Source organism: Macaca nemestrina, chromosome 7 (genome assembly GCF_043159975.1).
Source record: "Macaca nemestrina isolate mMacNem1 chromosome 7, mMacNem.hap1, whole genome shotgun sequence".
Taxonomy (NCBI): Eukaryota; Metazoa; Chordata; class Mammalia; order Primates; family Cercopithecidae; genus Macaca; species Macaca nemestrina.
The window spans coordinates 80398994-80419173 of NC_092131.1; the positions used below are offsets into that span (position 1 = coordinate 80398994).

Consider the following 20180-nt stretch of genomic DNA (forward strand, 5'->3'; position numbering starts at 1 on the left):
TCTGAATCTTTCAATAGTACAAAAAACAGATAGATACAGAAGTACTATCTTCTTTTAGTATTTGTGAAGTATTGGTTCCAGCACCCCTCAGATATCGAAATCTGCAGATACTCTAGTCCCTGATAAAAAATGGCATAGTATTTACATATAATCCACAGACATCCTCCTATATAATTTAAATAACCTCTAGATTACTTACCATACCTAAAACGGTGTAAATGCTCTGTGAATAGTTGTTATACTGTATTTTTTGTATTATTTCTATTGTTATATTGCTATTTTTATTTTTTTTTCTCAAATATTTTCAATCTGTGTCTCTTTGAGTCCACAGATAGAGAATCCATAGATAGGAAAGACCCGCTGTAGCAAAGAGGTGAGCAGGTAAAATAAGAAATTAATTTTACTAACACTCTTAGAGATTGAAGTTCTAATTTTGAAATAGTTTGGGATGAAGAATAGTCCAAGAATGTCTAGGAACACTATAATCCAAGATAATGGTTCTAAGATGTAAAGTATGAGTGAAAATTAATACATTTAAACCAAAGAATTTAGAAGTTATACCACTGTACACTTCTAAACCTAGATATTATTCATGACAAAAGCAGAATTCAGTATGAAAAGAAATAGTAAATGATCAATGAGTAGGGCAGTGGGGGAAGGAGAGAGAGGGGAGATGGGAGACAGGGGAATGTGAATAATCTGGGTTCTTGATGTTTCAGCTTCTGATAGCACCACAGCTTCCTGCAATGGATTATACACTGACACTAGGAAGATAAAAAATCACTGGGAGAAGCCATCTTTGGTTAGATTTGTCTTTTTGAGTTTCAAAATATCCATAAAATACTGTTTTTCTCATGGAATGACAGTAACTCAAAGCAACTCTGGATTTCTAATTCAAAACTATTCTAGGTTTCTAGGAATAAGAAAAGGTGGTTTTTTTTTTTTTTCACATATGTATGACTTTCACTGATGGGAGTTTACAGGGCTTGATTAAGTAGGAGATTTTGATAATATATCTTAAGGTATTAGAGTGATATGAATTTCACATGATTTTAGAAATATTGATAGTTTTGTTTTATTTTATTTTATTTTTTGAGACAAGAGTCTCTGTCTGTTACCCAGGCTGGAGTGCAATAGTGCAATCTCAGCTCACTGTAACCTCTGCTTCCTGGGTTCAAACAATTCTCCTGCCTCAGCCTCCAAAGTAGCTGGGACTACAGGTGCACACCACCATGTCCAGCTAATTTTTGTATTTTTAGTAGAGATGGGTGTTCATCATGTTGGCCAGGCTGGTCTCGAACTCCTGACCTCAGGTAATCCACCCGCCTCGGCTTCCCAAAGTGCTGGGATTACAGGTGTGAGGCACCACACCTGAACGATAGTTTTATAAAATCTAGATTTAAGGCAGAATTTAAAAACAGAATCTCTAATATGAAAACCTTTTTCTATATTATTATTTTTTAAATTTAAAAGTAAACTTTAGTGTCGAAAATGCAAACTTGGGGAGGGCAGAAAGATCATACATAAGGCTGCCACTTCACACCTGGAGGGTCGCATGGCGGCTGGGCAGAGGCACTCCTCACTTCCCAGATGGTGTGTATGAATCTCAAGGTAGGGGATAAAGACCTTAGATAAAAATCTTGAAAGTAAAAGTGGTTAAGAGAAAAATGCAAAAGAGTTTAGAGTGATGGGTGAAAGAACTCAATAATAGATTATCTTTCACAGACAAGGATGAAGAGAAAAATATGGTTTCAAAATACCATAAACAAAGTACAGATTTGTGTAACAGGTTATTGTATATGATAGTTGAAAGAAAATAATGATTTGAGATGGGAGGAAATCATTTTTATTAAGACATAATAATTTTCAATTTAATGGCTGGACATTTATGTGGCTTTTAAAAGTCAGTGCATTTCCAAAGTGGCACTGCAATACATGGAAAATGTCAGTACTGGAGATGTTGCATGCCATCCATGCAAAGTGCACATTCAAATCTTAAGAATGGATGAGATATCTCAAAACATAGTGATAAATGATGATAGTAAGAGAACCACAGAATGTTGAACCATGGTATTAAGGGAACATGTAGCATGGTGTGACTAGAGAACATAGTCTCAGAAATCAGACTGAATTGTGTTTGTATTGTGGCTTCAGGATTTGTTATGTTACCTTGAGCTTTCCTATTAAATGGACAATTTCATTGTATTCTTATTATAAATTAGAAACAATAACTTTCTAACAGGATTGTGGAAGTGTATGTGTGTTTATGTGTACACACACAGAGAATATAAATAATTATTAAATAAATATTTCTATTTTATGGTAGATTGTAAATAAAAACTAAATCAAAAGTTAAGTCAAAGTAGTCAAGAAGATTACAAGGTATAAGAAAAATTCAGTAGTTTAGAAAACAACAGAGAGAGGGTTTCAACAACAGTGATTGGTCAACAGTTTCAAAAACCACTAAGAAAAATTGCTCCTAGAAGATAAGAGAATGAGTCTATGCCTTACAATAAGCCTAGGATAACATTTCTTAATTTATTCCCTCAAAATTGAACCATAAACTACTTCTATCCATATTATCTTATTTGCCTCATGTAAAAGAAAAAAGGAAGCAAATGGTTTCCAAATGTTTAAAAGCATATATTGTCTCTCTCTCCATTCTTCCCTCTCTGTCCTCTCTCGTCTCTCTTTTCTCCCCTTCCTTCCCTCTCCTCCCACTGTATTTCTCCACATTTTCTAGACCTATCAGTTTTACAATAGAGAAGTCGCATTTGAAGATTTAGTAGAATCTTCCCAAATGAGATTATTATTTTCCATGGTTTTCAGGGGTATTCCATAACACAGACACATCAGCATTTATTCTTTCTGTAGTAGACATTTAGGTGATTTAAAACGTTTAAATTATAAATAATGATAATTTAGTAATAAGTATCTTAGAGAATTTATTCCAAGTTAAAAACAAAAATAGAGATTTAATATAAGTCCAACTGATAAACATATATAGTAGGTAAAATTTTAAAGTTATCATATACATAAAAATCCAAAAGCTGACCCAATTACATTTGTGTTTTTGGCATAGCAAGATTTATTTATTGATCAATGCCATGTGTGTAGTGAATATGCTTGCCTTGTCTCCCAGAAAGACAAACAAGCAGCCCATTACATTAGAGCATGTGGATTACGGTTTAGTCCCTACGGAAAAATAATATAACTTCCTTATTCTTACTCCAATCTTTAAGGATCTCAAATAAGAGAAAAATAATTGCATAATTCATCATCTTTTGTGATTTGATACATACATGATCATGTTATTGGCAGAAAATGAGTTGGTTTTATACATTTTATTGATGTGTCCCCAGACATTAATAATTAGTTGGCCATATTCTTGTTTCTCCACCTTCAGAAGAACTGGTTACTATGATTACTTTTTATGAGGGTGATAATTACAAAATAGAATTGAGCTGAATGAAATTAAAGAGAAACCGAAAAAAAGAAATTCCCTGCCAGGAAAGAATTTCATTTGAATGAGTACAAAGTTCTTTGCAATTCTTACTTAGCTGAAGTGTATTTCTAGTTGTGTTTGTAGACTTACATCATTATGAAAATAGCCACTTCCTAGGTTCTCATTTTTCGTATAAAAACAATGTTCACTAGGAGTAAATTTTTTCCCTGAATTCAATTTCTGAATATTCACAAGGTGAAAATTGTGTTCACCTCTTTTCAAACGGAGATTCTCTGAATTTTAATTGGGTGACTATTTCATAGATCAAATCTCAGCACACATCACTTTAAAATGTTATAGTGTAAAAGGGCCCAAAGTGTGTGTGCACACCTAGATGTGTGTGTGTGAGCGTGATATGGAAACTATGTGGATAGATAAATATCTAAAATAATATGTATATAGATAGCATGATGTTCTAATAATTACCAATAAGATCATGTCTTCAGCGGAGAGTAATGCATACCAAGTTTTTAAATCTTTAATTTTTTATTTTCATATCTGATTATTTCTGTTATGATCTCTTTTTTATCAGAGGAGTTACTAAAAATATGAGTAGATAAGAATACATTTGAATTTTTATGTGTATGATAACTTTAAAATCTTACCTACTTTATATATTTCTCAGTTGGACTTATATTAAATCTCTATTTTTGTTTTTAACTTGGAATACATTCTCAAAGATACTAATTACTAAATTATCATTTTTTATAATGTAAACATTTTAAATCACCTAAATGTCTACTACAGAAAGAGTAAATGGTGATGTGTCTGTGTTACGGAATACCCTGAAAACCATGGAAAATAATAATAAAGCTCTATATACATGGACATGGAAGGAATAAATTAATAAATTGTTTCACTGAATGAAAATCATCGTAGTTGTATAAATGAAAATATGTACCTTCAGGGCTGCAACATTATGTCACTCAAGCAAGTACATAATTCAGTAGTGCTATTAGGTAAGGATTATAGATATTTCTGCATACAAATATACAGTGAAGGGAAACAATTAATATTTTAAAAAAATATATATGTTTATACACATGTCGAAAAAGTTATGAAAGTAAATACTGCAAATTACTAACAGTGGAAACTCTTAACAAGTAAGTGTAATTTTGCTTTTCATTTTGCATTACACAGTTTTGTATTGACTGAAGTTTAAAATTAGATTTGCATTACATTTTTTTCTCTAAAAATGTAACTATAATTGAAAACCTAGTTTCTGAATTGTACATTCTGTTTAACTCATGTTCTTTCTCTTTAATCATCAGTTTCTTCACAACATGAAAAAGATACTAGGAACTTTCCAATTAAAGAAACAAAAAACTAAAAATCAGGAAAATAAAAAAGCATTTTAGAACCAAACCTTCTCTTAATGCCATCGCTCTTTATTCCAGGCCTCAAAATGAAATAGCACAGACTGTCTTTGTCTCCTCTCCCGAAGATGCTTGGTTTATTCAGTAATCAACTCCCAACTTTGCAATGGCCCAGAAAGATAGCCTTTACTTTGCATACCTTCTAAAATACTAGCCTGATTCAAGTATTTATCATTCTTGAATTATAACTAGTAACTTCACTGGTTTCTTTGCCTGTAATTTCTTACCTCTGCAGTCATCCCCAGATATTGCCATAGGGCTATCTTCCTAATGCAGAGATCAAATCATTTTGTTATTCTTAAAATATTTTTGGCTCTATCATCCACAGAGTAAGTTTCAGATTTCTAGACATAACATCATGACCTTTCATGTCCTATGGCCAGATAGTGATGCTCTTTTAGCATCACTTCTAACTTCCCTTCCTTCCTTCCTTCCTTCCTTCCTTCCTTCCTTCCTTCCTTCCTTCCTTCCTTCCTTCCTTCCTTCCTTTCCTTCCTTCCTTCCTTTTTCTTTTCTTTCTTTCTTTCTTTCTTTCTTTCTTTCTTTCTTTCTTTCGTTCGTTCTTTCTCTTTCTTTCTTTCTTTTTTTCTCTTTCTTTCTTTCTTTCTTTCTTTCATTCTTTCTTCCTTTCCTTCTTTCTTTCCTTCTTTCTTTCTTCCTTTCTTTCTTTCTTTCTTTCTTTCTTTCTTTCTTTCTTTCTTTCTTTCTTTCTTTCTTTCTTTCTTTCTTTCTCTTTCTTTCTTTCTTTCTTTCTTTCTTTCTTCTTTCCTTTTTTTTTAACTTTTAAGTTAAGGGATAAAGGTGCAGATTTGTTACATAGGGACACTTGTGTCATGGGGGTGTGTTGTACAGATTATTTCATCACCCAGGTTTTAAGCCTAGTACTCATCAGTTATTTTTCCTAATCCTCTCCCTCCTCCCACCCTCCAAAAGGCCCCAGTTTGTGTGTTGTTCCTGTCTACGTGTCCATGTGTTCTTATCAATAGCTCCCACTTCATAGTGAGAACTCCAAACATCCATAAGTATAATATACCATTTTATGCCTTTAAGTCTTGTCATTTACATCTCTTATTATTCTCATCTTTCAAGGCCCACCACAAATATCACACTTATATTTGACAATGGAAAGAAATATTCCTGCTCTCTTAGGGCACTTTGCTTTACCTATATTACAAATCTGATTTCATCTATACTAACTTTAGTTAGCTTTCATTTGTTTCACTTAGCACTAAATAATTTAGTCTTGAAATCAGGACCCACCTTCGATTGATCTCTGAACTAGAGTCCTTATCTGAATTCAATGTATTTGTTTGCCTTGCTTTTAACCAAATATATTTGGAATCCCTTTATCCATACACTTATGAGGAAACACTCCTGACAAGGTTGCTATTCATTAATATGACTATGGAAAAAAAATGTCACCTTAGTTCTATTTTAAGATATGAAAAAGTCTTATCTATTTTTAATAGATTTGATAATACCATGTATGAGTTTAAATCTTACTGATGCTGTACAGTCGTGTTATCCAATATGATAGCCAATAGACACATGAGGTTATTTACACTTGTGTTTTAAATTAATCAAAATAAAATAAAACTTCCAAAAATATAATATACCATTTTATGCCTTTAATTATTGTTCCAAGGTTTCAGTATATTATAGAAATTTTTATTATCACAGAATTTTCCATTTAAAAGCTCTGCTCTAAAGTTCAAACTCAAAATATAAATTACTCCTGTGCTAACTGGGTAAAATCCTGATACAGAAATGGCATACTTTACAATAGATTTTTTGCATTGTTTTTATCTAAGTTGAATATAGCTGTATTACTAGCTCACCAGACAACTGTTACAGGGATTCACCATATCTCTAACACTTTAAAATTTATTCTAATGAACTCAGTTGATTGCATATAACCCTTTACACGTCCAGGTCAAATGAATCACTGTACTAGAATCAGCTATTCTGGGGGAAAAGAGGAGAAGAGGTTGTGAATGTTTGTGGAATATGTATTATTAAACATAAGTCCTAGTACCCTGTGGTAGCAGATCTGACCATTCTGACCATCCTGTGGCTCAATTTTAGGAAATAATGTCTAAGAAGGAATCAAGAATGAATGGATGTATTGCACTCAAAAGATAAATTTGTCCTCATCACTAGTGTGGCTGTGTTCCATCCTTACTCAATAATTGTATACAATGTCATGTCATTAAACCTTACATAATGGTCTGTACCTCATTCATTCTCATCCTTCAAGGTTCACTTAAACTTTTTTTTTCCCCCCTAGGTTTTCTCCACACTAGCTAGGAAGTTTGCATGTACAGAATGTAATGAACAAATGAAATTTCTCTATGCAGGAATTCGACATTGTGTGTTGAATGCTGTGATAACAGCATTTCTTACGCAGACTCAATGTATATTTGATCATCTAACATGAAAATTGAAACTTGCATCTGCTTGAAAACCATCACTTTGCTGGCTCAATTTTAGACCTGCAAAGGAACTTGCTGCCCTTTTGTTAACTGGATGAGCTATGTATTTCACTTTCAAAAGACATCTGCCTGCAACTTTGATGGTGAGATACTGCCTCATAACATTCATTTTTCTCTATTAAGGTATTATAGTTTTGATTTAATAATTTTCAGCGGAGATTCATTTAACACTAGAGTGAATGAAAATCTAAAAAAGAATCAAATGGTTATTAGTGGAAACATAATAACCTTTACCAATTGACCTTTAGTAATGGAGAGACTCCTCAGTTGGAAGAAATCTTTCGTGTTGAAATTTTCCCGATAGAGAATTCTTTGCATATACAATCAATGAGGTATGGGCATAGCTTCATCTTTGATATAAATAACAAAAAATTTTCATAGAAAGCTATAGAATTAAAATTTATTTTTCAGAAAGAGTATTGTTTGTTTCTTTCAAAAGTGAAGGTAAAAATGATATTGGGGAAGGTACCCTCAAATAAATTAGTATAACCAAGTAATCATTTTTCAGAAATAGATTAGAAAATATTCATCCCCCCCAATTAATGTTTGCTAGTTACATTTATCGATTTCCTTTCTACAATGTTCATTTTAACATCACAATGCTTTCATTAGTGCATTCTATAATTATCAGGTATATGTAAATTGCCATTGTTGAAAATAAGGTTTTGTGGTTTAAAAATAAGATAGCCATTCGATATATATGTATTAACAGTAACCACAGCAAAAAATCAAAAATAAAAATTAAGAGCACTTTTTCTCTACTCCCTTTAGACACACTAATCCTTGGTGCCTTAAATTAGATTATATATAACAATTCTAATATATTGGTACCTACATAATTATATAACTTAATTTTAATCAGGAAAACAAATTCCTCATTTTAAACCTTTTAATTGTTGTATCATTTTGTTTTTCCGTTTTTATGCTTTTGCATGTTTAACATAATAAGAAACCTCAAAAGATATCTCTGGGCAACTTCTGAAGATTACTATGTTAAGATTGCTAAACAAATGTATTCAAATGCATTTTCATGACTGAATTTTTATTACTCTAGTTCAGTGTTTATTTTTTCCTTGCTTCTTTGAAAATTGTTTTAGGATGTTTCTGAAAATAACATCATCCAGATTAAAATGTTGAGAACACATAAGGCTCATAAAGAGTGTGGGACATAAGTGTGCCAGCTAATCTAGTTCTCAGTCTCATAAAGGGCAATAGTGGCACTTAAGAGCCAATATATCAGTTCCTTTTCATTGTAATAAAACCATTCCTGAAAGTGACTTTGTCCAGAGCAAATGACTCTAACATGTTGTACTTCAGAGGTAGATTGTCATAACTCACTAAAGAAAGTGACCATCTTAGTAAAAAAATTACCTGTTTATCCAAGTATTTTTTTTCAAGCTGTAGATATTTTCTCCTGCCCTCCCAAAACTTAGCACAACGTTTCAGTGGAAACAGGTATAATCTAACTGCTTTCATGGCCAACAAATGGAAAGGAATGCAGAAGAAACAAAGAATTAGGTGTTTTTCTGTTCTAATGGAGAAACAAGTTAAATACATTAAATCATAGAAAAACAAAGACAGAAAACACCCTGACAATATAAAACACTGATGAAAAGTCTACTGGTTAAAAGTGAAAATTTTGAAAGCAATAGTTGCATATAATCAGTGGATATGCCTTTTGCTTCTTTTCAAACAAGTTGTTTTTAAAGGTGTATTGCATTATGATCACATACTATGTATTTATTTTGTTAATTATATAATTCTTCTTAAGCTGAATCACTCAACTACAAAAACTTGGGCTTTATTTTTAACATTTTTGTAAAATTTTTTTTTCACATGGATTGCAAATATTGTATAAACCGATGTTTAACATGAATATATTAAAGATTTTTTTGGATTATAATTATAGGAAAGAGTTATACATTTGTATTCTCAAGACCTTTATTATACATTGTATAACGACACTTTCTACCAAATGTGAATGAGAAATAGTAAATAACCTTTTTTTTTTTTTTTTTTTTTTTTTTTTGAGATGGAGTCTTGCTCTGTCGCCCAGGCTGGAGTGCAGTGGCCAGATCTCAGCTCACTGCAAGCTCCGCCTCCCGGGTTTACGCCATTCTCCTGCCTCAGCCTCCTGAGTAGCTGGGACTACAGGCGCCCGCCACCTCGCCCGGCTAGTTTTTTGTATTTTTTAGTAGAGACGGGGTTTCATCATGTTAGCCAGGATGGTCTGGATCTCCTGACCTCGTGATCCACCCGTCTCGGCCTCCCAAAGTGCTGGGATTACAGGCTTGAGCCACCGCGCCCGGCCAATAGTAAATAACTATTAAGGCAAAAGACAAGAAGAGGAAAACTATGAGGAAAGATAATATAAATATTCCTAGCTTTTAAATTAATTTTTAATTCTGTTCTTTCTCATGACTTAAAAACAATAAGAGTCTGCACACCTGCATTCTGAATTCAGTGTTATCCTCTATTGTTAGATTGGAAAAGAGGCAAAGATAGAAAAATCATTCACTGGCTAGAGAATGCTTTTGGTCGGGTCATGGATTGATGCTGTTTTCAGTATATAATTTCATTGTCAATTGAAACAAAGGGCTAATTGAGCACAATATTGATGGGTGGTTCAGAGGCGAGACTAGTATAGTTCTCTAAAAGGGACTAATAATAACCACTCCTGTTTCACCTTCCACCAACATGTTGAGGAGAGCCATGCAGAAGGCAGTTATCTGTTCCTCAAACACATTTCTCCTGGTGCATAAATTTTCTGGGGCCTAGACTAGTGGCCCTATAGATCCAACCAGTAACTCTTTCTGTCTCTCAGTGGTTTATATCTTGAGTGACCTTTGTTCTGATTTGGTCAAAATCTTTATATATTTTGAAACTGTTATAATATAAAGACTTCACAAAGGGACAGAATACTAGTCTCTCATGGCACCTACTGTGTTACTGCTGGATAATAATAACTTTCAAATGATTCTTTAATTTTAATATGTTCATCATCACAAATTTCAAACTTTGGTTTAGGTTTGCCTTCTGAAGCAACACTGAGTACATTGTTTCCATTTTGACAAGTCAAACAACCTTTCTGATATTTGAGAACAACTAAGTTCTGTGGTTGATTGAAAACTATAATTTTGGTAATCATATTCTTCTTCATTTTGCATTTTCTTCCAACGTTTCCTTTGGAGACCTTATCCCAATGCCAGGTGCTTCAGAGGAGGTTTTCTCAACCTCACCGCTATTGATATTTCAGACCAGATAACTCTTGGTCACTGGGACGTGTCCTGTGTATTGCAGACTGCTTAGAAACATTCTAGGGAGTGTTTGTGGTGGTATGAAAATGTTGAGAAAAATTTCCTAAGCAGTTGGGAGAAGCTCTTCCCAATTTCCTAAGCAGTTGGGAGAAGCTACTTGATGCAACTCTGGCAAATGAAAAGCAAACAGAAGATACTAGCTGATGCCTCTGAGAAAACTCTTTAAAGGATGTAGTCACCTCCTGTGTGTTCTTTCCCACTGAATCTTATTCCGTGAATGCAGTGGCAAGTGATATGACAACAGAGTTGTGCTTCAAGCCTAAGCAAGCCTCTAAGAATACTGAAGTGAGAGGATTCCACCAGTCTTGGTCCTTGAATCTTTCTTTGCTCATTTTGGAACTAGGTCTCTGGATATCTTGCTGGGAGAAAGATAGTGGTAGGAACTAACTTTTTTAATCTACTAGTTTTATTTTGTCTTCTGCAAAGAAATTAAAATCTATAGAACCTCTAACTGATAGTAATAGCTTTGCTTTAGAAAAAAAGCAAGTGTCCATATTATAAATATCTCAAGCTTCTCCTTATGTTCAAGCTGTTTTCAAATGTATTTTTTTCAGTCATTCCATATTCATCATTTCTCAAGTACAATGGGCAAGGTACCCTACTCGGCTCCAGAGATAAAGATAAAAGAAACAATATTATTATTGCCTCAGAAAGTCTGAGGATAGTGAAGACAAAATTAATGGAACTGCTAGTGTTTTGTGATAATTATGTATAAACTATCAGGATAATAGGAGAATATTAGACAAGATAGGAAATGAATCTGAATAAAAAAGAAAAAATAATAAATTGTCACTGTTAAACATCTTAAAACATATGATAAAGGCAGGAGGAGCTATTGCTGAAAAATTCCTAATTTTATATCTGTTACCTCAGCATTATATTTGAAGACATAAAAGAAAATCTGAGTTTTAAATTTCCAAAACTATCTGTTGCCCATCCGCATGATTTTTCTTTTACTGTGTCACAGACTAGTATATTTTCAAGTGCCTAGCTAGGCTATATTGTATTTTTGTTTCAGCTTTAAAGTATTTAATAATATCTTTTCTCCCCAAAGACCTTGCTTAGAAGCCAAGAGATACACCATGAGGAGCAAGTGTTGTGGTAAGTACCACTCTGGCGACCTGTGGGCACGCACCTGCCTTCCTCCCAGTGTGCTGACTGCATTCCTCTCACTACCATTGTCAGATTTGCTTCATGAGCTCTAAACTGTGTCATTAGTTATGACTCATCAACTGTGGCATAGTCATATCAATTCCAGCCCAGTGTCTTCTGTCCTCATTTAAATACAAATTTTTCTTCTATTGCTAAGCTATCAAATATGTGTTATTCACTGAGTCTTTGTAATAAAAGGTGAAACAGCACCGTCTGCACTCAACAGTCAGTTTTTTTTAAAAAAAGTTTGTAACATTCAAATGATTTGCAAGCATTTTTCTAACACATTCTTTATTTTTGAAAACCAAATATCTATGACACCACATATGTATATCTGCTGATTGTAGTTAGCAATCTCAGCCAACACTTATTAAAAAACATGAAATTGTCAATCCTATCAAGTTGTTGGTTGGTTGGTTTTAACCAGCTTCTCAGCCACCTTGGAACTGACCTAGAGTGTAAAGGTCTTGAGGGTTCTCTTCATCAGTATTACCTGAATACAAGCCTTCTGAAAGGAAAAAGAAACTCTAGCTTTTCAAACCAGAAAGTCTAGTAAAATTCAATATTGTAAATGGAATGTCTTTATTTTTAACAAAATATAATCATGGTAGACAAATTCATTCTTACAGTTCTATTTACAATCCTCTTTCAGTTTTATCTATGTAAGCACTACCATTTAGGTTTATTATATTTTCTGTTCATGTTTTTTTTTCCCTACATTTTATTAGTCTCATTTCCCCCTACATTTTTATTTTAGTGCTGACCTTCAATTCCTCAGGTGTCAGTTCTTTGTATATAAATAATACTTTCATGTTTCATGAGGTCAGTTACCACTCAAATCATCACCAGTGGCAGAAAATAAAAACAACAGAATCCCAAACTTCCCCCTGGGATTTTATCACATATTATGATTTTAAAATCCCCACTTTACTGACAGATTGAAGTTTAACTATAGCTGATTTTAAACGACAGAAATACAACTGAGTTATCATATAGTTCATGATATATGACAAATCATATTAACATTATCTTTTGATATATCTCAATACCATTACAGATAATTATCTGATATCTTAGACCCATCTCAGATACTTTTATTTCTATAATAAAAATAGAAATAATTCAGGAAAATAAAATTGGTGAAAATTACAAAGCAAATATCCAATTTTTTTGAAAGAACAAACTTGTCTTTAATTGTCATTAAATGCCTTTAATTGTCATTCAATTGTCATTTTTGTCTTCTGTAGTTCTTCAAATATGTATTCGGGAAAAGTTTCCAGATCTGTCATTGGTATTTAATAGATAGTTATATTATATTGTAAACCACAATTTTATTTCAGAAATTCAAATATGAATTTCTATATTTTAATTAAAATATAATTCGGATACGTTTTCTCCCCTACCTCTTTCATCTGTAGGCTTTGGGAAGGAGTCATTCTTGGTTTCTTTTCCTTTCCAGCTATCTTTTGCCTTATGTACCTCCTCTCCTATTGGAGAGGAGGTTCTACTGACCACTCTAGGACTGAAGTCTGGAAATAGGAGAGGTAATGAAGAGAGAAATTTCTTTTTCAACTGATAGTAAATGATCATTTAATCTACAGCTGTCCATTCCCATGGAAATTTTCACTTTGTAGAACAAGCTTGCCCAACCCTCAGCCAAAAGGCCACATGCAGACCAGGACAGCTTTGAATGAGGCCCAACAGAAATTGGTAAACTTTTTAAAAACACTATGAGGTTTTCTTGGTGATTTTTTTTTTCTTTAGCTCGTCAGCTATCATTAGTATTAGTGTATTTTATATGTGGCCCAAGACAATTTGCCTTCTTCCAGTGTGGTCCGGGGAAGCTAAACGATTGAAAACCTCTGTTTTACAAGTTCATTCCATGCAATGGAATCCCACCCAAGTGTTCTCAAAGAACACTTGACTTCAAGCCATCTGCTCTCTTTCTTTGCTCATGTGGATCATATCTGATCTGGGCTTAAAGGTAATGCATTCGTGGGCCCTGCAATCCAGAAAGTGAAACCCCAGGTCAGCTACTTAATTTGCAGGGTCCCTTTTACAAATCATTTCTTCCAATGGTTTCTTTCTTGACCTGTCATGATGTTTTTTGTTTGCTCTTAATTTCACTCTCCCTTGGAAACAGGGATAGTCATAGAGCACTCAAAAGTACTCAGGATATGAGCCTGAGTCTCCTTGTATTTGGACTCAGACCCCTGCTGGGTAAGAGGTGGTAGTGGTCTCTAGGTATCCATGGGGGAGCAAGATGGCAAAAGGTGAGATCACATGGGAGTTGAGTCCCCATGCTCTTGGCTCATGCTCCGTTGTCCCATCAGAGTTCACTTACAAAACACAAATTCAAATATAAAATTGTTAAGGATTTCAAGACAGTAATAGTAAAGTTTTGAAGGATGTACTGAATGTGGGTTCTTACACAACTACAGTGGTCACAAACCCATGAAATTGACAATCCAAATGTATTAGCAACTGTTCTTTAATGTACCAGCAAGACAGCTTATCAGCCTTTGTTTTTTACAATTCTGGAAAATAATTAATTAAACATCAGACTCATGTGCCACTCCTAAATTTTGGAGAAACTCATCAAGCTTTATAAACACTACCCCTTCACCTGAGTGGATAAACATTGCTATCCTCCCATCCAATGTGGCTATTCTAGAACACCTTTCCCAAAGAAATTTTTCATAAGAAAGAAAATTCTTATTTTCCTCAATTCTGGTAATCATTTGTGGTGTTTTGCATTGTGTTATCTTGGATAGGAAAAAAGTACATTTTTTTTTCAAGATCTCCTTCTCTGCACTATCCAAAAGAGGAACTTGTATGTTACTGGGAAAAAGGAAGTAAAGTGGTGGCCCTTATTCTCTGAAGGTCATCATAATCAAATGCAGTATCGGATCAATGCAGAGGTTCCAGCCAGCTTGCAACCTGTCCTGAATCTGCTCTATTCAATGTTCAACACCTTTGCCAACTGTTGCCTCTGTTCATCAACAGCAGCCCAAGACCCACCAAAAGATTCTTAGATGTGAATCCACAGAGGTTGTAGCTACACAGAATCTCAACCTCTCAAAGGGCATCCCAGGAGCAACCCCTGCATAAACAGATATGTTTAATATTTCATATTGACTTGGTGAGATGTCCTCTGATCCTCGAACTTCCCTTTCAGATCTTGAGTTTCCCAGCTACTTGTACAACTCTACACATCTAATTCCTTTAATAAGTCCTTTATCCCATAAAACACATTATTAACTTTGCTCCCCTGTCTGACTGCTGTCTGATACATGATTTTGTACTTGTATTTTGAGTTAAGCAAGTTCTTACCAATGAATTTTAAAATCTACATCTTGTAATTCTATTGATTTACTTCCTATGGTCTTAGTCAAATTTTTGATTTTATGATCTAACTATACTGGCACTAATTCTTTATGCTGTGGTCATTGTATGAGGGACAAAATCAAAGTGTCATTTGTCAAGAAAGCAATGTGGAAAGGAGTAAAGAAGTCCCTGGGAATATTAGGTGCTCATATTGTACGAATTTGCCTTGGTCAGTTATCCCTAGGCTTTCTACAAAAAGCAGGTTGACATTAGATCCAGCAGTTTAATCTGTATTGTCTTTGATTTGTCACAGATGTGTGTCATGCCTATAATTCCCAGAAATTACACTGCTTCAGCCTCGCTGATAGTAAACCTGTGTTCCCATAGCTCTTATGATATATATCTAAGTAATGCCTGCAGGGAAAACATCCCTAAAGGTTCTGTCTATGTTCTGATAATGGATTCTTTTACTGTTACTTCCATGAAAGACGTTTTTGTTTTGTTTTGTTTTCTCTTACAGTAAGAAGACCAGGATATTCTGCCTTCACTATCAGTTTGTATAGAGGCTGATCTGTTCTTCCTTTTAGAAAATCAGCAGTTGGACCAATTTTCCTTCTGAAACTGTGATATATGCACCTGCATTTTACAATTTTATTCACTCTCCGAACATCAGACACAAATTTTGTTTCATCGTATATCCCCTAACTTTCTCCCCATTTTTTCTTATTCCTTCCTTTAGCTGACTAGGGCTATGCACACTCTGGGCTTTGAAGACATGGCCCAGCTTTGGTTCTGGGGACTGGCTGTGCTGTGCCAAATATTTCTTGTGCCATGGTCCCTCTTTCCAGAATAACTTTTTTACTTTTATTATTGGAAGTGATTGTGCAGAACTGATATAATTTCCTGATTAAATGTTTGGTAAGATTTAGCAGTGAACTTATCTGGCCCTGGTGCTTTCTGTTTAGCAGGGTATTAATTATTAATTCAGTTTCTTTAATAGATAAAGGCCTATTCAGATTATCTATTTCTCCTCATGTGAGTTTCAGTTGATTGTGTCCTTCAAGGAATTGGTACATTTCACCCTCATCATTACATTTTTGTGCATAAAGTTGTTCATAATGTTCCCTTACTATCCTTTAATGTACATGGGATCACTAATGATGTCCGCTCTTTCGTTTCTGGTATTAATAATTTATGTCTTCTCTATTTGTTTTGGTTAATCTTGATAGAAGTTTATCAATATTATTGATGTTTTCAAATGAGTAGCTTTTTACTTTTATCACTTTTTTTCTATTTATTTTTTGGTTTTAATTTTATTGATTTCCAATTCAATACAATTTTGAAAATGCATAAAGGAAGCACAGTATTATAAAATGCACCAATTATGTTGAAACATACTTAAAATATTTTTAAAATAATTTTAAAAATTATAGTAAAAGTTTTCTTCCTAATGCATTAATAAGACAACGTATATGAATTATAAGCAATATATTTTATTTGTTAAAGGCAGATGAGTGTTACGGTATTCTATTTAATTTGAAGAAATTATTAAACCATGAGGTAAAATTTGATAAATCCTCATATATATCATGTTGGATATCTAAATGATTTATTTTTGTTGTTTCTTTGTAATTTATTTTTATTGCTTGTCTGTTTACCATTGTTAAGTATATTGATTTGTAAGGATTTACTCTTGCAAATGTAACTAAGGTTTTCATAATTCACATGAGATGAAGGCAGGTGTCTCTCAAGAAAACTTCAAATTTTATAAGATATTTTGATGAAACTCCAGCTAGAGTAATTTTTTTCTGCTAAGATTTAAAATGGAAATTCTTAATGTTTTACAGGTTGGAAGAGTAATCTCTAAAACCTCAGTGTGATTTTCTGCTTCTGATTAGAATGTAGAAAGGTGAAAATGATGACGCTCCCACCCTTAAGGTGATAAATATTTGAATTATCTACAAAGTCATAAGTTGTTTTCAGCCCATCAGAGATGAGGTTGCATGGCAACCAAGTATACTGATTCCAGAGAGGAACTAGCCCTTAAAGATGGAAAGGACACACTTTTACAAAATCAGCAGTTGGACCAATTTTGCTTCCGAACTGTGATATATGCACCATGCATTTTACAATTTTATTCACTCTCAGAACATCAGACATACAGATTTTACTTCATCATATATCCCCTGACTTTCTCCCCATTTTTTCTTATTCTTTCCTTTAGCTTGACTAAGGCTATGCATCTGTAACCAATCAAAAAATGAAGAGGAAGTCACCATATAATCATATAAGAAATCAGCTAAACTTTAATAAATTCTTAAAGGCTAAATGTGGGTAAATGTGTAAGTTTAGAATATCAGGAAGCCTCAGACACAAGAAATGACTATTTCTCCAACTCTTGTCCATGGATCTTTGTCTGCTGAAGTGAAAGACTGGGAACTAGGCAGAAGATGAGAGAGATCATCCTGGATAGTGCAGGCTTCAGGTAGTAATCAGTTGCTGCTGGGGGACAGGCAAAAATCCTTGCCCACTAACCCAGAACATTCTTTCTTAGGAAGCAAAAGCTTTAAACCACTATAGAAAAGACAGCACAACTGTAATTTCCACTAATCACAGGCAAAGATGCACTGAGGCTTGGGAACAAGTGGAAGAAAACATCCTGTATCTTTGGAAGAGTGGTAGGAAACAGTTGTGGCTAAGATTCTACACCAATAACAACAAGAAGCCTTTAACTACTATAGAGCGGTAGACGTTTCCACCCAAAACCAACCACAGATCCAAGACAGGGTTTCACTGTCATAGATGAGTTGGACACAATGCAAGAACACTAAGAACACCCCATTTTGAGAAAAAAAAAAAAATCAGCTGAATTCAATGACAGTAGTCTAAAACCAACATGACAAAAAGACAGAAAAAGGAATGAAAACTTGGGCTTCTTTCACACAGGACGTACCTAAGACTGAATGAGGCTGGGCCAGAACAACATAAAACACCTCACTTTTTACCCCTTTGCCAAGCCTGATACCAAATAAAAAGCATCAGTTGTCTATATATTGAATAAGGGAAAGAGGAAAGACAGAGAACACCTCGATGGTACAGGAAGGTAAGGACGCTGAAAGCTGAGAGGGGAACAGAGATACTAAACAAAATCCTCCAGCACCCCAGGACCCACCTTAAATGCAGCCAACATCAGCCACTCCCATGGGAATTTGAAGCCTGTGTAGACTGAAGGTAATGATAATTACAACAAAATCTATATCCAGCTCAAACCCCTGACGAAAATGGCTCACTCTCTCATGCAAATTGTTGGACAAAATTTTGTGCTCATTTGCAGGCATAAATATTATTTTAAAAGTAATTACTGCTACTTACTTGATTTTGGAATAAAACATATGCTAGCCTTAGCTATGCAATTTGTTTTTCTATCTTCGGAAGTAGCATAATAAATAAGATTCTTAAAATTCTGATAGAATTTACTTATCTGAGGATTTGAAGGAACGATCTTTAATAGACTAATAAGTAAATATTGAAATGCTTGTTAGATACTTCCTGTATAATCCTATATTCTTTATCTTTAGTTTTTATTATTAATATTTCTTAGTTGTTGTAGTTCTTAAACATCTTTCCAATGTCTCTAGCATTCACATTTAGTATAATGAAGATATTTTAATACTTAAAAATTTTTAACTGTGCATATTACACAGTCTTCCTTATTGTCTTGATTAATCTTCCACAGGTTTCTCTATCCTAAATGTTTTCTCAAAAACTAACTTTTGGTTAGATTTACATTCTTTGCTGTTGCTTTAAAGGTTTTTGTTCATTGACTATTTATATTGGGCTTCCTCCACTGCTCTTTCTCCAATTTTTAATTGAAAAATAGAGCTCATATAATTTTAACCTTTAATAATAAATATATTTCAATGTACATTTTTTACCTTAAATTATATTATGTCATGTTGTCATGTAAATATTGCCTTTCTAGCATTTTAGTATTTAGGCCTTGTGTGTCATAAAATAATTTTAATGTGAGTAGTTATATACATATATATATATTCTTTTAAATTTTAACTTATGTCAACAACATGTTTTGGCTCTTAATTATTTAAAAATTTATAAAAGTCAGGATCCTTTAATTACTGCTTTTAACCCATTTGCATTTATTGTCATTATTGTTACATTTAACTTAGTTCAGCCAATTTATTTCATATTATACATTTACTCACATTTTTTGTTTGTTTCTTTTCCCCTTCTCTTAATTTTTTTGTCTATAGAATGGCTCACTATATTACTTTAAGAAGTATTTAAATTTATCTCTGTGGTAATTATCTTAAAATTTTAAATAAGAAAATAAATATTAGTTTCTTAAACTATTGATATCTGCATATTGTATCTAAAGATATATTTGCTTTGTCATAGTCATGTGTTTCTTAGATTTCAATTTCATCTTTCTCATTATATAGACATTTTTTATAATTTCAATTCTGTATTGCTTTTGTTTTAAAATTTTCTTTCCCTTTGTTTTTTTTTTCCTTGTTTTTCTCTTTTCTCTAAACTATAAAATGACTCTCTACTCAACTCCCTTCTTATGAAAATTGCATAAAATATGCATGGAGGTATCAAAAAGATTCCAAGGCATTAAAGATTACAGGGCTAACATACTGAAGAAAACAGCACTTAAGAGAATTGAGAACACTATTGACTGTCCCTTGACCCATGAAAGATTTTCTCACATGTAAGTGGCTGCTAATAGACCACAAACCTAAGTAGAAATATTCATAGTTTTATACTTTTAAGAGAATAAAATATATGGCTCAAGACTTATTAAGGAGAAAGGTCCATTTACACATCCCAGGCTTCACTTGATACTTCAAAGGTTTAGGAATATTAATGGAAATAAATAGGTTATCATTCACAATAATTGCAGTTCTGTCTCAAACCAGCTTAATCACTGATTATATGATCTGTAACACACCTTAGATAACCCTCCAAAAAACAGAGTTGGAGTTAATCA

At 33.4% G+C, this 20180-nt stretch overlaps 1 long non-coding RNA gene across 1 annotated transcript in view; it reads left to right on the top strand.

Moving 5' to 3' along the window:
* Positions 1–15732, top strand: part of LOC105477900 (uncharacterized) — a 37824-nt gene extending 22092 nt beyond the window's left edge. The window contains exons 2-3 of the long non-coding RNA XR_984987.2: positions 11745–11791; positions 15690–15732. This is a non-coding gene — a long non-coding RNA (uncharacterized lncRNA). The remainder of the gene's footprint in view (positions 1–11744; positions 11792–15689) is intronic.
* The last annotated feature ends 4448 nt before the right edge of the window (positions 15733–20180 follow it).